At 48.7% G+C, this 19,376-nt stretch overlaps 2 long non-coding RNA genes and 1 other non-coding gene across 4 annotated transcripts in view; all 3 read left to right on the top strand.

Annotated features, from left to right (window-relative positions):
* The window catches only part of LOC117976474 (uncharacterized), a 190,879-nt gene that overhangs the window by 5,074 nt on the left and 166,429 nt on the right, over positions 1-19,376 (top strand). The window contains exon 2 of the long non-coding RNA XR_010110633.1: positions 6,463-6,850. This is a non-coding gene — a long non-coding RNA (uncharacterized LOC117976474). The remainder of the gene's footprint in view (positions 1-6,462; positions 6,851-19,376) is intronic.
* Positions 409-600, top strand: LOC112437696 (U2 spliceosomal RNA). The gene has a single exon (XR_003026248.1). It is a non-coding gene; the product is annotated as a U2 spliceosomal RNA (small nuclear RNA).
* LOC134729496 (uncharacterized) lies at positions 9,021-15,108 on the top strand. Of its 2 annotated transcripts, XR_010110632.1 has the most exons (3): positions 9,021-10,454; positions 10,803-10,970; positions 14,308-15,108. It is a non-coding gene; the product is annotated as an uncharacterized LOC134729496 (long non-coding RNA). The 2 variants fall into 2 exon arrangements; XR_010110631.1 differs by having other exon boundaries at positions 9,021-10,970.

Below are 19,376 nucleotides of genomic sequence, written 5' to 3' on the forward strand. Positions count from 1 at the left end.
CTCCTAAAGTGCTGGGATTACAGGCGTGAGTCACCGCGCCCGGCACGCCCGGCTAATTTTTTTGTATTTTTAGTAGAGATGGGGTTTCACCGTGTTCCCCAGGCTGGTCTCGAGCTCCTGAGTCGAGACGGGATTTCTCCGTGTTTGCCAGAATGGTCTCGATCTCCTGACCTTGTGATCCACCCGCCTCGGCCTCCCAAAGTGCTAGGATTACTGGCGTGAGCCACTGCGCCCGGCAGATTTTTCTTTTAAAACGTGGAGAATAAGAAATCAGCCCGAGTGTGTAATGGCGTCAATATTGGTGTGGACGAGACAAAGTGAATGAGGCAAGGAGCGAGGCTGGGGCTCTCACCGCGTCTTGAATGTGGATGAGAGTGGGACGGTGATGGCAGGGAGGAAGGCGACGACATCGCTTCTCGTCCTTTTGGCTAAGATCAAGTGTAATATCTGTTCTTATCAGTTTAATATCTGATACGTCCTCTATCAGAGGACAATTATATTAGATAGATTTTTGGAGCAGGGAGATGAAATAGGAGCTTGCTCCGTCCACTCCACGCGTCGACCTGGTATTGCAGTACCTCCAGGAATGGGGCTCCCTCTCCTGGGATACAACCTGTTTGCAAGGTTAGAAAGAAAAGACTGCGCCGGGTAGTTTAGGATAGTTGGTAGGTTTTCTTACTCCTTTAAGTATCATAAGGTTCATGATTTATGGAGAGTATCCTAGGACCCAAAACAAGAATATTCATTTCCAAGTAGGGAACATGTTCGACTTTACTTGGAGGGCTTTAAATCTCAGCTTGGCTGTGGAGGGGTGATGACCTTTCAAAGGGATGGATTCCAGTGGTATGTTGCCCAGGCTGGACTTCAACTTACTCTTTTTGTTTGTTTGTTTTTTGTTTTTTGTTTTTGAGATGGAGTTTAGCTCTTGGTACCCAGACTGGAGTGCAACGGCACCATCTCGGCTCACTGCAACCTCTGCCTCCCGAGTTCAGGCAATGCTCCTGCCTCAGCCTCCCGAGTATCTGGGATTACAGGCACCCGCCACCATGCCCAGCTAATTTTTGTATTTTTAGTAGAAACGGGGTTTCACCATGTTGGCCAGGCTGGTCTCGAACTCCTGACCTCAGGTGATCCACCTGCCTGGGCCTCCCAGATTGCTGGGATTACAGGTGTGACCAACTACGCCCAGCTGAACTTCCTCTTCAGCCCGTGGAGTAGTTCTACTTTAAGGCAGGCACCAATGTACTGGCTACAAACTTCCTTTTTTCCCCAGGAAAAATCGAGGCACAAGTAGTTTAAGTTACCGAGGAATGCACAGGAGCAGAACTCGAGTCCAAGCATCGTGGCTCCACCCTTCATGCTTGATGCTTTTTTAGGCTCCGTTCTAGGTATGTGTATCCTTTACGGGGTCAGCCACCGGCAGTTGCCTTGCAACCATGATGACAAATCTCTCCCAGCTGTTTTGGGTCTCATCCCTGTATCTATAAATTGCATCCCAGCATAAAGATCGGAATGTGTCTTTTGCTGACCCAATCTCTCACCCTTTCCAAACTCCAGAAATCTTGTCTGGCCTTGGCAAAACTACCCACTGCTTCTTTCTCTAAAGGCCATCTTCAGTCCGGGCACTGTGGCTCATGCCTGTAATCCCAGCACTTTGGGAGGCCCAGGTGGGAGGATGGCTTGAGCCCAGAAGGCCACAGTGAGGTGAGATCACGCCATTACACTCCAGCCTAGGCGGCAAAGCCAGAGCCCCATCTCGAAACAAACGAATGAACAAACAAAGCACAAAAGAAACAGCCTAGGCAAGGTAGTGAAGCCCTGTTCAGGGTGACGAATATCTGTACAACAGCTATTTCAGAGGCTGAGGCAGGAGGATCAATTGAGTCTGGGAGGTGGATGCTCCAGTGAGCCGTGATTGCACCACTGCACTCCAGCCTTGGTGACAGAGCCAGACCCTGTCTCAAATAAATAAAAATTAAAATTAAAGGAAAGAAAACGTAGAAGCAGAAGTGGGTCCCATTGAACTTCAAGCCTTTAAGCTACAGCTGTGGCTGGACAGGTTGAACTAGCAGGCAGGAGCAGTCACCATCTTGGCAGGGATTAATGGCCCTGAACCATCATCAGGAAGAGGGAGTAGTGCTCTTATGCAGGGAGGGCAGGTGGAATATATGTGAACTCTGGTGATCTGTTTGGGTGCCACGTGTTACTCCCAGGTCCACCTGTGACATGAATGGACAAGTGCAGGAACCCTGACTTGAGAAAGATGTGGCCTCGAGGGGTTTAGACTTTTCAGGAATGAGAGTTTGGGTCACGGTAGCCAGGGAAACCACCAGGATTAACAGAGTTGATAGCTGAGAAGGAGGGGGGATTTGGAGGGGAGAGGACAGGAGGCACTGGTTGAGTACCAGGGGCAGCCTTGTGACCAAATGCACCAAGAGGGGCTGTTGTTTGACTCACTAACTTTCTGTAGCTCTATGCAGTACAAAAGAGCAGGAGATGAAAGAATGGCAAGTAGATTGGGAGCCGGAAAATAACTGGAATGAACCCACACATTCCTGATTGACATTGACAGTAATATACAGGTACAGGCAGGCAGAGGCGTTTTCTCTTCAACTGATTTTGAAATCATTCTCTCTGTTAGAGTACACAGCTATCTGAAGGTACACAGTGACCATCAACATTTACCAAGCTTTGGGCAAATGTTAAGTGTCATTGTTGTTGGTTTAATTTGATATTGTTCTCTATTAAATAATGTACACAAAAAATTTCTGGATTTTTATTAAAAGAGCATCTCCTGTGCTACATGCAAATATACAATCTGAGAAATTCTGACCCTGGCTATTAAAGTATAAAAAGGTTTCCTTGTCTCAGAACAATGTTAGAACAGACATCAACTCACTGCTTCTAGAAGAGCAGCCACTCCTTGATTTCAAAAACTCAATAAACAGTCTCAGTTGTTGTTTAGTATCATTAGGAAGACCACTATTTTGACAGAGGTTTCTAGATCATGTCACAATGACATCAGATATCAAAGAAATGTGTAACAGGTTTGGTTATATGCAATGGCTACCCTCAACCCCCCAACTTCCTGTCCAGTCAAATTCCCTCTGACCTGCTGTCTGCATCTGCCTCTCCAGAAACAGGGCAGACACAGGATTGTCAAACGTGCTTGCTTCCACGCTCTCCCCCAATGGTGACATGGACTCTGTTCTCAATAAGCACCTCCCACCCCGCCCAAAGGTCCCTACCACCTCTCCCTGGCTCTGGGTCCACTTCTCTGTACCTTGGACATGGGCATAACATGTTGCCCATGAGGCACAGGATGAGTAGCAGGGGCAGCCCTGTGACCAGCTGCAGCAAGAGGGAGTGCTATTTGGCTCATGACCCTTATGCAGCTCTATGCAGTACAAAAGAGCAGGGGAGAGAAGAATGGCAAGTGGAAGGGGAGGCAGAAAATAACCAGAACAAATGCACATATATGATCGTGGCCTTGGGTTTTCATTTCCTTGTGAGGGCTCCCGTGTCATGTAAAACTTACATTGACAGCTTTCATGATAGCTTTCCTCCTGCTAATCTATGTTAGTTTGAGTCTCAGGCCCAGCAAGGACCCTAAGGAGATAGAGGTAAAGTTTTGCCTCCCCTACACAGTCATTGCCCACTCCCACCCTCATCTTGAGTTAACCACTGATCTACTTTATGTCTAGAGTTCCCGTTCCTGGCATTTCATATGAAGGGAATTAAACTGTATGTGGTCTTTTGTGTCTGACTGATGTCTTTCTCTGAGCATAATGTTTCTGAGGCTCATCCCCATTGTGACATGTGCCATTATGTTGTACCATTATGTTTTTATTCCTGAATATCACATTTTGTTTATCCGTTCACCCACTGATGGACGTTTGAGTAGTTTTCAGTTCAAAGCTATTCGAATAATGCTGCTCTAAACATTTGCCTCTAAGTCTTTATAAGGACATATGTTGTCATTTCTCTCGGCCTGCCTGCTCGTTACACATTGGTGTTCCTGCGATTCTGAAACATGTACTCCTCTTCTCTTACAAAAAGTAGTATCTCCGTGTCATCTCTCCCAGTCCATGGCTACTGGGGACCACCTGTATACCTCACCCTGATCATAGAAACAGAAGTCCAGTCTCTCTATGTTTTCAAAGGCCTCCAAGATTTTCAACTCTTTCTCTCTTTCTCTTTTTCTTTCTTTCTTTTTCTTTTTCTTTCTTTTTTTCTTTCTTTCTCTCTCTCTCTCCCTCTCTCTCTCTCTTTTTTTTTTTCAAGTCTCACTCTGTGGCCCATGGTGGAGGGCAGTGGCATGACCATGGCTCACAACCTCGACCTCCCCAGCTCAAGTGACCCTCCACCTCAGCCTCCTGAGTAGCTGGGACTACAGGAGCATGCCACCATGCCTAGTTTCATATGTGCTTGCTTCCATCCTCTGCCCCTAATGGTGCCACGTACTCTGTTCTCAATAAGCACCCCTGGCCCATGGGGCTTTAGACTTAGCCTTGCTCACACGGATTTGCCATCTCCCTTCAGGCCTTTCTGCCTCAACTTGCTGATTCTGTATTTTATAACCCCAGAAAGTGTTCTAAGACCCACTCAGCCACCAGCGTAGACATCTGGAGTTATAACTGTATCACTTGTTATCCAAATCCATGTGGTCCCCAAGTTTCAGATATTGGTAGTGAGAATTGAGGTCTCAAAAAACATATTTGCTTCTTCTCTCTCCCTCAGCCTCCCTCCTTCAGTCATCAAGTCCCAGAGCAGAATGCTTCCCAAACTCTGATGTGCATGTGCATTCTGGGGGAACCTTGTTAACATGCAGGTTCTGACGCAATAGGTCTGGAGCCAGTGATTCTGCACTTCTAACCCACCCCCAGATGATATCAATGGTGCTGGTTTGGGGACCACACTGTGAGCAGCAAGACTGTAGCAAGATGCTCCATTTCTACTAAATATCTTTTTTTTAAAGGGGCATATGGGCTTGGCGCAATGGCTCATGCCTGCAATCCCAGCACTTTGGGAGGCCGAGGGGGGAGGATCGCTTGAGGAGGAGTTTGAGACCATGTTGCCATGGCAACATAGGTAGACCTCATCTCTACCAAAAAAAAAAAAAAATTAACAAAAATTAGCCAGGTGGCTGGGCGTGGTGGCTCACACTTGTTTTTTTTTTTTTTTTTTTTGAGACGGAGTCTTGCTCTGTCGCCCAGGCTGGAGTGCAGTGGCGCGATCTCGGCTCACTGCAAGCTCCGCCTCCCGGGTTCACGCCATTCTCCTGCCTCAGCCTCCCGAGTAGCTGGGACTACAGGCGCCCGCTACCACGCCCGGCTAATTTTTTGTATTTTTAGTAGAGACGGGGTTTCACCGTGTTAGCCAGGATGGTCTTGATCTCCTGACCTCGTGATCCGCCCGCCTCGGCCTCCCAAAGTGCTGGGATTACAGGCGTGAGCCACCGCGCCCGGCCGGCTCACACTTGTAATCCCAGAATTTTGGAAGGCCAAGGCAGGTGGATCACTTGAGGTCAGGAGTTCAAGACTAGCCTGGCCAACATGGTGAAACCCTGTCTCTACTAAAAACACAAAAATTACCTGGATGCGCACGCCTGTAGTGCCAGCTACTTGGGAGGTTGAGGCAAGAGAATCGCTTGAACCCGAGAGGCAGAGGTTGCAGTGAGCTGAGATTGTGTCACTGCACTCCAGCCTGGGTGACAGAGCAAGACTTCGTCTCAAAAAAAATTAGCCAGTTGTGGTGATGCGCGCCTGTGGTCCCAGCTACTTGGGAGGATGAGGCAGGAGGATTGCTTGAGCCTGGGAGGTCAAGACTGCAGTGAGCCGTGATCTCTTCACTGCATTCCAGCCAGGATGGCAAAGTGAGACTGTGTATCAAAAAAACAGCCGGGTGCAGTGGCTCATGCCTGTAATCCCAGCACTTTGGGAGGCCGAGGCAGGCAGATCACATGAGGTCGGGAGTTCGAGACCAGCCTGACCAACATGGAGAAACCTCGTCTCTACTAAAAATACAAAATTAGCCAGGCGTGGTGGCACATGCCTGTAATCCCAGCTACTAGGGAGGCTGAGGCAGGAGAATCGCTTGAACTCAGGAGGCGAAGGTTGTGGTGAGCCGAGATCGTGCCATTGCACTCCAGCCTGGGCAACAAGAGCGAAATTCCGCCCCCCCCCAAAAAAAAAAAAAACAGAAACAAAAAAAGGAGCCATATGGAACACTAACTTTGCTGGCTGCTGCAGCCAAACAATCTCCCTTCCCCCACCAAGGCCACACAGATTGGCACAGTTCTGTTTCTGTTGCTATAAGTGAAAGTTTTTGGTTGGTAACTGTGAAGAGGCCCAGGCAGGAGAGAAAAGAATGGTGGGGCTGGGCAGGGGGCGGGGGTGGTGGAAGGAGTCAGAGAGAAGGCAAAGGAAAATAGGGAAACAAATGGTATCTCTCTCCAAGCAGATCTCTTCAACTACCTGTGAAAACTGATGTGATGAAAAGGGGAATTTGAAGGAGCCATTCCAGAAGACAGGGCGAAAACTGAAGTGCAATCAGGGCCAAGAAAAACAGAAATAGCAGGACCTGGAGTTGCATAGGTTGAATAGTTGAATAGGCTGCTCTCCTCAGCTGGCAGGAAACCTGGCAGCCTCCTGGTGCCCAAGGACTGAAAACCTTAGAAGCACCTGGAGTTGGCAGCCTTGGCATGGTCAGGTTGGCACCTCTGGAGGTGCCCAGGCTTCCCTGGCAGCATTGTGAGCAGTGGATGGTGTTGAAGGGCAGCCAGAGGAGGAATGAAACACATGCTCCTTGCTAACCACACGGACAAGGCCACGTTCACAGGTACACAAAGGTAGGTATACAAAGGTAGGTACACAATCAATCAAAAGTTTAAAAAACAGCCATGATACCAGAAGGCTCTTTCGTTTAAAAGAAAGTTTCAGAAATAGACCTAAGTATATATGAGGCCTTTATTATATGATAAAAGTGGCATCTCAGACTGATGAAAAGGTGGGCTGCTCCATATATGATGCTGAGGCAACTGGTTAGCCATCTTAAAAAAAACAAAAGTTGGATGTGTAACTGAAATCATAGACTAGAACAAGTAGGTTAGGGATGCAAATACAAAGGATCAACAATTCAAAAAGGCCAATGGGGAAAGGATCTGAGCAGTCAGCTCATAGAAAAGAAAATAGAAGATCTTAAGCATGCAAAAAGGTACACCCCCTTACTGGTGTAAGAGATTCCACCACTTTTTTTTCTTTTTCTTTTTCTTTTTTGAGACAGAGTCTGGCTCTGTCACCCAGGCTGGAATGCAATGGCATGATCCCAGCTCACTGTAACCTCTGCCTACTGGACTCAAGTTATCCTCCCACCTCAGCCTCACAAGTAGCTGGGATGACAAGCCTGAACCACCATGCCCAGCTAGTTTTTGTATTTTTTGTAGAGACAGGGTTTTGCCAATGTTGCCCAGGCCGATCTCGAACTTCTGTGCTCAAGTGATCTGCCTGTCTCAGCCTCCCATGTGAGCCATGGCGCCAGGCTGGAGGGCAATGGCAAGATCTCGGCTCACCACAACCTCTGCCCCCCAGGTGTTAGAAACAAGTGTTTGGTGCTGCAAAGAAAAACCACCACTTAAGCAAAGAATTTGTCAGCAAGGCACATTTACTTCTACAGAAGGGTACAGCTTGCGTCTGACTGATCCCAAGAGCACACCAAGTGGGGTAGAGCAGGGGTTTTTATCCCTAACACAGTTTCTGTTTCTGTGTCCTTTCCCCATTTGCTGGAGTTGGACAGCACAGTCTAAGCTGACCCAATTGACTAGTGCTTGAAATTGAATAAGGCCAATTAGGCAGGAAGGGAGAGGCTGTCCATTACCAACTAGGCGGGAAGGGTTGTTTACCAAGTAAGAGGTTTGCTAGTTACCCATTAAACAGAGAAACAAGTGCTCGTTCCTGATTAAGCAGGAAGGGCTGTGTATAGAGCAAGAAAGACCAAGGAAGCTTTGAAGAGGAACTTACTGTTTCTGGCAATTTTCCCCCTCCTGACTTTATAGTTCGTCCTCTTCAAATTCCTCTAATATATTTTGGTTTTGTTGCTCCTCTTTGTTGTCTAGAAGTAGGAGTTTATCTGAGTAGGGTGGGGGAGAATGGAGAGGGGTTTGGTAAGAGCTGTTTCTATAAGCCTTTGCACAAATGCACAAATGCAAGGTATGACACAACCTACAAGAATGAGTACACTGGTAATAATTGCAAGGGAGGTAAAGATTGAGGTCATGAGTCCCTTCCATTTCCAAACCATTTTTCCATGAGACCAGAGAAGGGGTGTTCAAGCGATTCTCCTGCCTCAGCCTCCCTAGTAGCTGGGATTATAGGCATGCGCCACCACACCTGGCTAATTTTGTATTTTTAGTAGAGACGGGGTTTCTCCATGTTGGTGTCAGGCTGGTCTCGAACTCCCGATCTCAGGTGATCCACCTGCCTCGGCCTCCCAAAGTGCTGGGATTACAGGCATGAGTCATCTGCCCAACTTGCTAAAAGATCTAATCCCAGCTACTCGGGGGGCTGAGGCAGGAGACTACCCCGAACCTTGGAGGTGGAGGTTGCCGTGCGCCAAGATTGTGCCATTGCACTCCAGCACTCCAGCCTTGGCAACAGAGCGAGACTCCGTTTAAAAAAAAAAAAAAAAAAAATTAAAAAAAAAATTTTTTTTTTTGGTAGAAACTGGGTCTTGCTCTGTTGCCTAAGCTGCTTAACCTCCATCTCAAGGTTTCCTTCTGTAGGTAACCTTTGCGAGTTTGTAATGAGGAGAGCACTTAGCACACAGCCTAGGCCAAACAGTAAATGCTTCCTATTGTATTGTCCGCAGGCAACGCAGTTGCTCAGGTGCTTCGGTATCACAGCCAAGACCCCTTCGGGGGAAGCTAGTCGGATACTGGGACCCACATTCCAGACTACTGAGCCGCGGTCGCGCCCTCGGCTCCGTTTCTGCTCCCTCCACCCCACGAGGTAGGCAGTGGTGTTTCCACTTCCCAGCTGTGGAAACTGAGAGTCCAGAGGTTAAGTAGTTTGTCCCCAGTCCCCACCGACCCACCGACAGGGCAGGGAGAGGGGCGGGGCTGTGACTCCCAGGGCGGCAGCCCCCTCAGGGCGCGATCTCGCAGTCGCAGTCGGACTTCTCTCTGCGGCCCCGGGAAGTCCCCCCCCCCAGTGGGGGACAAGGGGCTCATGGGCTCCGCTTTCGCCTCCGACCCAGCCAGACCGCTGAAGCTCCGCTCTTCACAGTAATGGCTTTCCTCAAAAGAGCTCGGACCACTCTCCTCCAACTTCCTTCCGCAGACACCTCGTGACGCCCACGCCCATTTCGCTTGGTCACTGTCTTGACCCCGGGTGGGTCCATCAGCTCATTGTAAACTAATTTTTGTATTTTTAGTAGAGACAGTGTTTCACCATGTTGGCCAGGCTGGCCTAGAACTCCTGTCCTCAGGTGATCCGCCCTCCTTGGCTTCCCAAAGTGGACAAGGACAGCAGCTCTTTTTGAAAGGAGATACAGGCCGGGTGCGGTGGCTCACGCCTGTAATCCCAGCACCTTGGGAGGCTGAAGCAGGTGGATCACCTGAGGTCAGGAGTTTGAGACCAGCCTGACCAAAATGGAGAAACCCTGTCTCTACTAAAAATACAAAATTAGCCAGGCGTGGTGGCACATGCCTGTAATCCCAGCTACTCAGGAGGCTGAGGCAGGAGAATCGCTTGAACTCAGAAGGCGGAGGTTGCGGTGAGCCGAGATCGCGCCATTGCACTCCAGCCTGGGCAACGAGAGTGAAACTCTGTCTCAAAAATAAAATAAAATAAAATAAAACAGAAAGAAAGGAGATACAGTATGCCCCATGAGATGCTGAAAGGGACTCACCTCTTTTGAAATTAACCTAAGCATTTAAAGCCGTGGCTCTGTTTGAAATGGAATGATTAGGAGAAAATGCATTCTTGAAGAAATACACAGCAGTGCCGGCCAAATAAATGCTGTATGTGGAATGGACTGGGAGAAGGCCATGTCCATCTTGATGTGAGGACTTTTAATGCCTTGATCGTACTTGCCTGTATTATTCTATGTTGTCAATGTGTCCTCTAATACCAGGTCCTCCATGATAAGTTGCTCCCGATCCAGAAGTATTGCCCCAGCTGCAAAGAGCCCTGATTCTCAAATGTGGTCATGATCATGGTTACTGGTTGGTCCATAACAAGAAAGTTAAAAAAAAAAAAAAAAGACATTGTCAGACTCTTTATTCTATTTGCTGAAGTGGCCTTCTTTTTATAGGACGGGGGTGGAAGGCCACCTTCGATGGGTGCATCCTCCACGATGACCTGCTAACAAAGGTGCATGGATTTCAGAGTCTGATTGGCCTACAACAGCATTTGGCTTGTGGAGACAGTGGTTCCCTGATGAAAAACTGCCATGATGTAAGGAAGAGCCTGTCAGAGCGAGGCTGGGGTGCTGCGTGTTGGGGAGGTGGAGGTGTGGCTTCCCGGGAGAAGCTCCACCCGCTGGCTGAGTCTGGCACGTGAACCAGTCTGTGAGGGGATGGATGTGGGTGTAATGGGGGCAATTACAGTAGGAAGGAGCCCACGTGGAGCCTGCATTCTCTGGGACAGGGCATTACTGCATTCTCTGGGACAGGCTAAGGCCCAGATCCTACCTTCCCAGGTGGCTGGATGGGTCGTAGATGTACGAACCGGTCCCCTCATTTTCTGATTGCCCTGTGCTTAACGTTTCTGTACCTTTACTGAGGCTCTTTCCTCCAACTCCAGTGCCCAGAACCCCCTTCTCCTGAACATGAATGCCTGTCCATGGAAGTTCGAGTCTCTGTCTCTCACCCAGGCTGGAGTGCAGTGATGCAATCTCAACTCACTGCAACCTCTGCCTCCCAGGTTCAAGTGATTCTTGTGCCTCAGCCTCTGGAGTATCTAGGATCACAGGTGCGTGCCACCATGTCTGGCTAATTTTTTGTATTTATAGTAGAGATGGGTTTCGACATATTGGCCAGGCTGGTCTTGATCTCCTGGCCTCAAAGTGATCTACCCACCTGGGCCTCCCAAATTGCTGGGATTACAGTTGTGAGCCACCACACCCAGCCTGTCCCTGAAATTCTAATGAAATGTGCGATAAAGTTGTTTTGTTTTTCTTTTTGTTTTCCCTTCTTGGCAAAGCCTGGTGTTTCTATTTTAGTGGATTTGCCTGGCACTGAGGACTGCTATGGTGGTCTTCAGAGGCTCCTGGTATTGACTGCTTGTGAAACCGCTTTTGCAAAATTATGACTGAGACAGTGAAAGAGATCTAACTTAACCGACCCAATCTTGCTTCTAACCTCCAAATTGTCCTTATTCATTCCTGAGCATAGCCTGAACTAACTTTGGGAGAAGCTTAGTTTATATTTTATTTTATAGTTTAAAACAAAGATGTTAACAGCCCTTTCCCAAGGCAGACTTCCTTCTTGCCTGGGGACTAGGTTGCCTTTGGAGGACTAACATTAGCCACGAGATTAGAAATTATGGGCTGGGCCTCGTGGCTCACCCCTGTAATCCCAGCACTTTGGGAGGCCACCGCAGGTAGATCACCTGAGGTCAGGAGTTCAAGACCAGCCTGGCCAACGTGGTGAAACCCCATCTCTACTAAAGAATACAAAAATTAGCCGGGTATGGTGGCACATGCCTATACTGCCAGCTACTTGGGAAGCTGAGGTGGGAGGATCGCTTGAACCTGGGAGGCGGCGTGGAGGTTGCAGTGAGCCAGGATCTTGCCACTGCACTCCAGCTTGGGTGACAGAGTGAGACTCTGTCTCAAAAAAAAAAAAAAAAAAAAAAGTTTAGAAATTATGCTTTAGGAGTCATGCAGCTGGAGGCTACAAGATTCTGACCCTCCCTAAACTGCTCCTAAGATCAGTGCTTGAGATATTTTGCAGACCCTGCACTTGATGGATCAGCTGGCACCACCCAGACTGATTAACTGGCTCATGTGATCTTGTGGTCCCCACCCAGGAATTTAATCAGCACAAGGAGACAGCTTCAACTCCCTATGATTTCATCCCTGACCAATCAGCACTCCTGGGCTCACTGGCTTCCCCCTACCCACCAAGTTGTCCTTAAAAAGTCTGCTCCCCAAATGCTCGGGTAGACTGATTTGGGTAATAATAAAACTCCGGTCTCCCACACAGCCAGCCCTGCGTGAATTACTCTTTCTTTTTTGAGATGGAGTTTCACTTTCGTTGCCCAGGCTGGAGTGCAATGGCAGGATCTTGGCTCACAGCATCCTCCGCCTCTCAGGTTCAAGCGATTCTCCTGCCTCAGCCTCCCCAATAGCTGGGATTATAGGCACGTGCCACCACGCCCGGCTAATTTTTGGTATTTTTAGTAGAGACAGGGTTTCACTGTGTTGGCCAGGTTGGTCTCAAACTCCTGACCTTAGGTGATTCACCTGCCTTGGCCTCCCAAAGTGCTGGGATTACAGGTGTGAGCCACTGCGCCCAGCCAAATTACTCTTTCTCTATTGCAATTCCCCTGTTCTGATGAATCAGCTCTGTTTAGGCAGCAGGCAAGGCGAACCCCTTGGGCATTATACTTGGACAGAGGTGACATCCCCCAGGTAGTGAGTGCAAAGAACTAATGCTGCAGCTGTCTTCCATGTATCTGCCACTCACTGTAGAACGACCCTGAAGTTCTGCATTTCTGCTCTGTGTGGGTCAGGCACAAGAAGCTTCATCTCTTATCCCGTGTCTGATTCCTGAAACCTTGCTCATTTTCCTGCTGTCCTCCCTATTCCCAACCTGCTTTCTTCTTTCGCTTTATCCTCCACTAAGGACATTGATTGCTTTCCTTTCTCTGTTGGTTCTCCCCACCCCTCATTCCATTGTGCCTTGTACCCATACCGCCCACTACCTCCCTTTATTGCTGTCATCTGTCCTGGTGGCCAGTCACACTCATGCCAACACTTACTTATTCCTTGAAGGTTTTAGCTCCTGGCTCACTTTCCAACATAACTCCTGTCATCAATTGACACCCAGTTCCCCAGTTCCTTGACCTAGGCCTTACCTACCCCAGCCACTCACTTCCCTGGTCTAAGTCTAGATCTTGTCATTGCTGATGCCATAACGCCATCCACCATCCACTTCCAGGGTCACACTCTCCAATCACCTTCTACCACCCCTCCCTCTGTTACTCTGGGGTACGTGTTACTCCACTCCCCCACTGCCCATCCCCTTTCATGTTTCTTTCCTCTTTAATTCTTACACCTCTTTTTTTTTTTTTTTTTTTTTTTTTGAGAGAGTCTCAATCTGTCACCCAGGCTGCAGTGCAGTGGCACAATCCTCTCACTGCAACCTCCGCCTCTCAGATTCAAGCGATTCTCCTGCCTCAGCCTCCTGAGTAGCTGGGATTATAGGCATGCACCACCATGCCCGGCTAATTTTTGTATTTTTAGTAGAGACACAGTTTCACTATGTTGGCCAGGCTGGTCTCAAACTCCTGACCTCATGATCCGCCCGCCTCGGCCTCCCAAAGTGCTGGGATTAAGGCATAAGCCACCGTGCCTGGCCTCTTGAAGACTCCTAAGTCATTTTTGGGAATCAATGAATTAACTACAGAAGATTTCCCAGGATGATGAAATAGCAAATCACTTCAAGATGCAGAAGAAGTAAGACCGCTAAGATCCCACAATATGTCTTGGATTTTGGGAAAGAGAAAAGCAGAACCAGAAGTGGGTCTGGGATTCACAGCCAGGCCATACCCCATGTCCTGGCTAATAGGATCGACTGCTGCTACTTTAGCCAGTTACGGCTTTGGCCTTCCTCTACTCTTCCCTCCTTCTTGGTGAAATTTGTTAAGATCCTCAATCATAGAATTACCCCCACTTCCTGAGAGCATCCCAGAGAAAGGACTCCTGAAACCACCTAACACGTGCCCAAATCCTATAATAAACCATCCCTGACACCCTCTTACTTATTTGCCCCACAGTTCCCCGTGGCATGCAAAACGTTCTCCCTCAAAGCTAACTCATGTCATGACAGGTGTGTTCCTGGTGGCCTTTGGCTGGATGGTGCTGACAGGTTATAAGAGGGCCTACCAATAGATCTATATGGTCATTGCAAGACATAATGAGTTTTATTCTGTTTAAAAAGGGAAGAAAACGGTAGAGCATGGTGGCTCACGCATGTAATCCCAGCACTTTGGGAGGTAGAGGTGGGCAGATCACTTGATGTCAGGCGTTTGAGGCCAGTCTGGCCAACATGGTGAAATCCTGTCTCTATTGGAAATGTTGCAGGATTCAGGAGGACGAGAGAGACCTCAGGTTGAAACTAGAATCTTTATTGAGTGCACTCAGGCCCAGCTGACTCAACGTCCAAAAGACTGGGCCCGGAACAAAGACAGCATCTGACTTTTATACATACTTCACAGAAGGTGGTGGGCTAGCTTGAAGCAAGCTTACAGTGGTGTGAAAAGCAGCGATACAGAGGCAGGACAAAGACAGGATTGCATATGACTGTTGCCAAGTAACCCAGATGTCCGTTATCTAGGTTTGTCTGGGCATGGGCTTATCCTATAACCTTCACTATGGTGCCCAGGCAGCTGTAGTTCAGGCCTACTCAGGCTTCTCATGACCTTCGTTGTACTTCTTAGATAAAACAGAATATTTGAAGTCACTGGTTACATGTAGGCGGAAACCTACCCAGGTGCTGAGGCAAGAGACTGAGGGCACAACCTGTTCCAATATAGTAAAGAAAATAGTTAGAATAAGAAAAGTTATATTAGAAGTAGGATATAGAGCTGGATGCGGTGGCTCCCAGCACTTTGGGAGGCCAAGGTGGGCGGATCACGAGGTCAGGAGATTGAGACCATCCTGGCTAACAGGGTGAAACCCTGTCTCTACTAAAAATACAAAAACAAAAAATTAGCTAGGCATGGTGGCAGGCGCCTGTAGTCCCAGCTACTCAGGAGGCTGAGGCGAGAGAATGGTATGAATCCAGGAGGTGGAGCTTGCAGTGAGCTGAGATCGCGCCACTGCACTCCAGCCTGGGAGACAGAGTGAAACTCCATGTCAAAAAAAAAAAAAAAAAAAGAAAAAGAAATAGGATATAGAGATGATTATATATGGATATTATCAATCATTAGTTTTTAGTATTAATCTCTGTATTATTATTATAACCGAGGAAAGACCAGCCAATACAGAGTCAGGAGCTGAAGGGACATTGTGAGAAGTGAGCAGAAGATAAGAGTGAAAGTCCTCTGTCACATCCTGATAAAGGCCGCTTGAGGACACCTTGGTCTAGCGGTAGAACCAGTGCCTGGGAAGGCACCCGTTACTTAGCAGACCTTGGTCTTGTGGTAGCGTCAGTGCTTGGGAAGGCAACCGTTACTTAGCGGACCGGGAAAGGGAGTTTCCCTTTCCTTGGGGGAAGTTAGAGAACACTCTGCTCCACCAGCTCTAGTGGGAGGTCTGACATTATCCAGCCCTGCTCGCAGTCATCCGGAGGACTAAACCCCTCCCTGTGGTGCTGTGCTTCAGTGGTCACGCTCCTTTCCACTTTCATGTTCTGCCTGTACACCTGGTTCCTCTTTTAAGTTCCTAGAAGATAGCAGTAGCAGAATTAGTGAAAGTATTAAAGTCTTTGATCTCTCTGATAAGTGCATAGAAAAAATGCTGACATATGCGGTCCTCTCTCTGCTTCTGCTACCACAAAGAAGACCCCCATGTGATTTGCTTGACCTTATCAATCACTTGGGATGACTCACTCTCCTTACCCTGCCCCCTTGCCTTGTATACAATAAATAGCAGCACGTTCAGGCATTCGGGGCCACTACTGGACTCCGTGCATTGATGGTAGTGGCCCCCTGGGCCCAGCTGTCTTTCCTACTATCTCTTAGTCTCGTGTCTTATTTTTCTACCGTCTCTCGTCTCTGCACACGAAGAGAACAACCCGCAAGGCCCAGTAGGGCTGGACCCTACAGTTACAGAGAACAGGAATCTATAAACTCATTCCATAAAACAAAGGAAAATTTGTTTTTCTTCTCCTTATGTTGAGGGATTGCTGAGAGAGTCTCCAGAGCACATTAGATAATATTATCAAGACTTTTCCTGGGTCTGGGCTGTGCCCGTTGCTGCCTCTGGGACAAGTCGGCCTAATACACGAAAATTTATTTCTCTTTCTTTTTAATTTTATTTTTCTTTAATTTCCCACCTTAAAACCACAAAAATTAGCCGGGCATGGCGGTGCATGCCTGTAATCCCAGCCACTTGGGAGGCTGAGGTGGGAGAATCACTTGAACCCTGGAGGCAGAGGCTGCAGTGAGTCAAGATCGTGCCACTGCATTTCAGCCTGAGCAACAGAGTAAGACTCCATCTCAAAAAAAAAAAGGGGGGGGGGAGAGGGGGGGAAGAAAGAAACTTATTTATTTCATTGGAAGACCTGTAAAAGAACAAAGGTCATGAAATATCAGTATGTACATCTAGAATTGCTCCAAAAAGAAACGGAAATGAATGGGGGCTCGGGGTGGGAAGAAGAATGGATTAGTCAGCTATAACTTTGGGTCCAAGGGTATAGTGGGGGTTAACTTTGCAATCACTGACTCAGGTGAGCCTCTTAGTGTTGAGAAGTGAAATCATCCTGTTTCCCTAATGTATAGATCTTACATTTTCCAGACAGCTGATTCTCACTTTCTTCTTCAACCTCCAAAGAACCTCAGCTGACTACCTTGCTTTCTATGTCCCCAGGGGAATAGAAACAATCAGAGGAAACTTCCATGAGTTCCCAGGACACATCCACCCACCTCCTCCACGTGTAACCACCACCTCTACCTTCCCCTCTGGTGCTGTGGATGAGCCATCCGTGCTCCTGGCAAAGGCCCACCTGCCACTTGGGCACAGGAACCCATCCATCCCTCCTTACCTCTGGCAACTCTCCCTCTCTCTCTCCTGCATCCTTCATATTCTCTGGGTTGTATTCTCTTCCAGCCCCCACCCCCTGCCCACCTCCAGCATGTAAAAGTGCTGTTATTGTTTCCACTTTAAAACAAACCCTAAAAATAAGTAAATAAAATAAACCCTACCTTGACCCCACTTCACTCTATAGTTACCATCTCATTTCCCTTCTTTTAACAGGAAAACTCCTCCAAACACTTGTCTATATTTGTCCCTGTCATTCTCTCTCTCTCTCCCCCCTCTCTATTTTTTATTTTATTTTATTTTATTTTATTTATTTGAGACGGAGTCTCACTCTGTCACCCAGGCTGGAGTGCAGTGGCATAATCTTGGCTCACTGGAACCCCTACCTCTTGCGTTAAAGCAATTCTCCTGCCTCAACCACCTGAGTAGCTGGGATTACAGGCGCCCACCACCTCGCTGGGCTAATTTTTGAATTTGTAATTGAGATGGGGTTTCACCATGGTAGCCAGGCTGGTCTCAAACTCCTGACCTCAAGCGATCTGCCCACCTCCGTCTCTCAAAGTGCTGGGATTAGAGGTGTGAGCCACCACGCCTGGCCTATTTATTTTTTTGAGACAGAGTCTCCCTCTGTTGTCCAAGCTAGAGTGCAGTGATACCATCTCGGCTCACTGCCACCTCTGCCTCCCAGGTTCAAGCGACTCTCCTGCCTCAGCCTCCCTAGTAGCTGGGATTACAGCCATGCACCACCACACCTGGCTAATTTTTGTATTTTTAGTAGAGATGGGGTTTCACCACGTTGGCCAGGGTGGTCTTGAGCTCCTGACCTCAGGTGATCTGCCCGCTTCAGCCTCTCAAAGTGCTGGGATTACGGGCATGAGCTGCTGTGCCCAGCCTCAATTATTTTAATCTTTGAATAACTTCGGACTTGCAGAAAAGTTAAAAGACTTACATGGAGAACTTCTCTACCCTCTTCCCCATCCCCGCAAGGTACACAGTTGGTAAAGCGAGAAGTCTGGGGTTCAGTGACACACTTCTTAACTCCCAAGTTCGTGCTCTTTCTTCTCTCTCTCTCTCTCTCTGTTGTCTCTCCCTCCCTCCTTCACTCCCTCTCTCTCCCCTTGATGGCCACATTTACTTTATAATTTTCTCTCTCACTCTTTCTCTGTCTCACTCTCTCTTACACAACACACACACTCATAAGAAGACACCTATATACATTTTTTTCCTGAACCATTGGTAAGTAATTTGCACACAGGATGTCCCTTCACCCCCCAGTCCACCAATACTTCGGTGTGTTTCCTAAGAACAAAGGCCTTCTGGAAGTTTCACATTAATTCCATACTGGATCTACAGTCCGAGTTCAGATTTCACCAATTGTCCCAATAAAGTCCTTTAGGTTTTTCTGGCCCAGGATCACTTGTCACTTTTGGTTGTCAGGTCTCTTTAAGTCTCCTTCAGCCTTATGTGTTGTCGACCTTTTTTTTTTTGAGACAGAGTCTCACTCTGTTCCCCAGGCTGGAGTGCAGAGTGGTGCTATCTTAGCTCACTGCAACCTCTGCCTCCCGGGTTCAAGAGATTCTCCTGCCTCAGCCTCCCAAGTAGCTGGGATTACAGGCCCCTGCCACCACACCAGAGTAATTTTTGTATTTTTAGTCGAGATAGGGTTTCACCACATTGGTCAGGCTGGTCTTGAACTCCTGACATCAAATGATCCGCTCGCCTCGGCTTCCCAAAGTGCTGAAATTACAGGCGTGAGCCACTGCGCCTGGCAGACTTTTTTTTTTTTTTTTTTTTTTGAGACGTAGTTTCGCTTTTGTCGCCCAAGCTGAATGTGGCAGTCGCTCTGGCCAAACCCTTGGGGTCACCCTCCACTCCTTTCTCTCACCCCTCATCCCAACTGTCCGCAAAGGCCATCAGCTCTGCTTTCAAGGTACACCCAGAATCTGGCCACTCCTCAGCCCCCGCAGTGCCCCCATCCTGGCCCAAGTCCTCGCGCTCTCTTTCCTGGGAGTGTGCTATGGTCTCCTCGCCGGTCTTCCGGTTTCTCGGCTCTGGCCCCCTGTGGCTTGTCTGAGCTCTCGCGTTCACAGGGAAGTAGTGGTCGCGCTCACTGTGCTACCGCCCTCCCTCTGCGCGCCCCCTCCGGGGGCAGGGAGCCCACGAGGCCCAGCCCGATCCTACCCCCTCCTGGGTCACCTCCCGGACCCCCGCTCCTCCCGCCCAGCCCCCCGCCCCGTGCCGCCCCAGCCACTCGGTCCTCCGGGCCCACCCCAGGGCGTCGGAACTGGTGGTTCCCTCGGCGGTTCCAGGCCCCTCTCCTCCTTCCCGGGCAGAAGCAGCTTCGCAGCGCCACTCACTGAGCGGAGATTACCAGGGCCCGTTTCCCAAGGCTCCGCCCAGCCCTCGAACCTGTAGGAGCGAGCGCTCCCTCGCCTCAACGAAAACTCCCC

This window comes from Pan paniscus, chromosome 19 (genome assembly GCF_029289425.2).
Source record: "Pan paniscus chromosome 19, NHGRI_mPanPan1-v2.0_pri, whole genome shotgun sequence".
Lineage (NCBI taxonomy): Eukaryota > Metazoa > Chordata > Mammalia > Primates > Hominidae > Pan > Pan paniscus.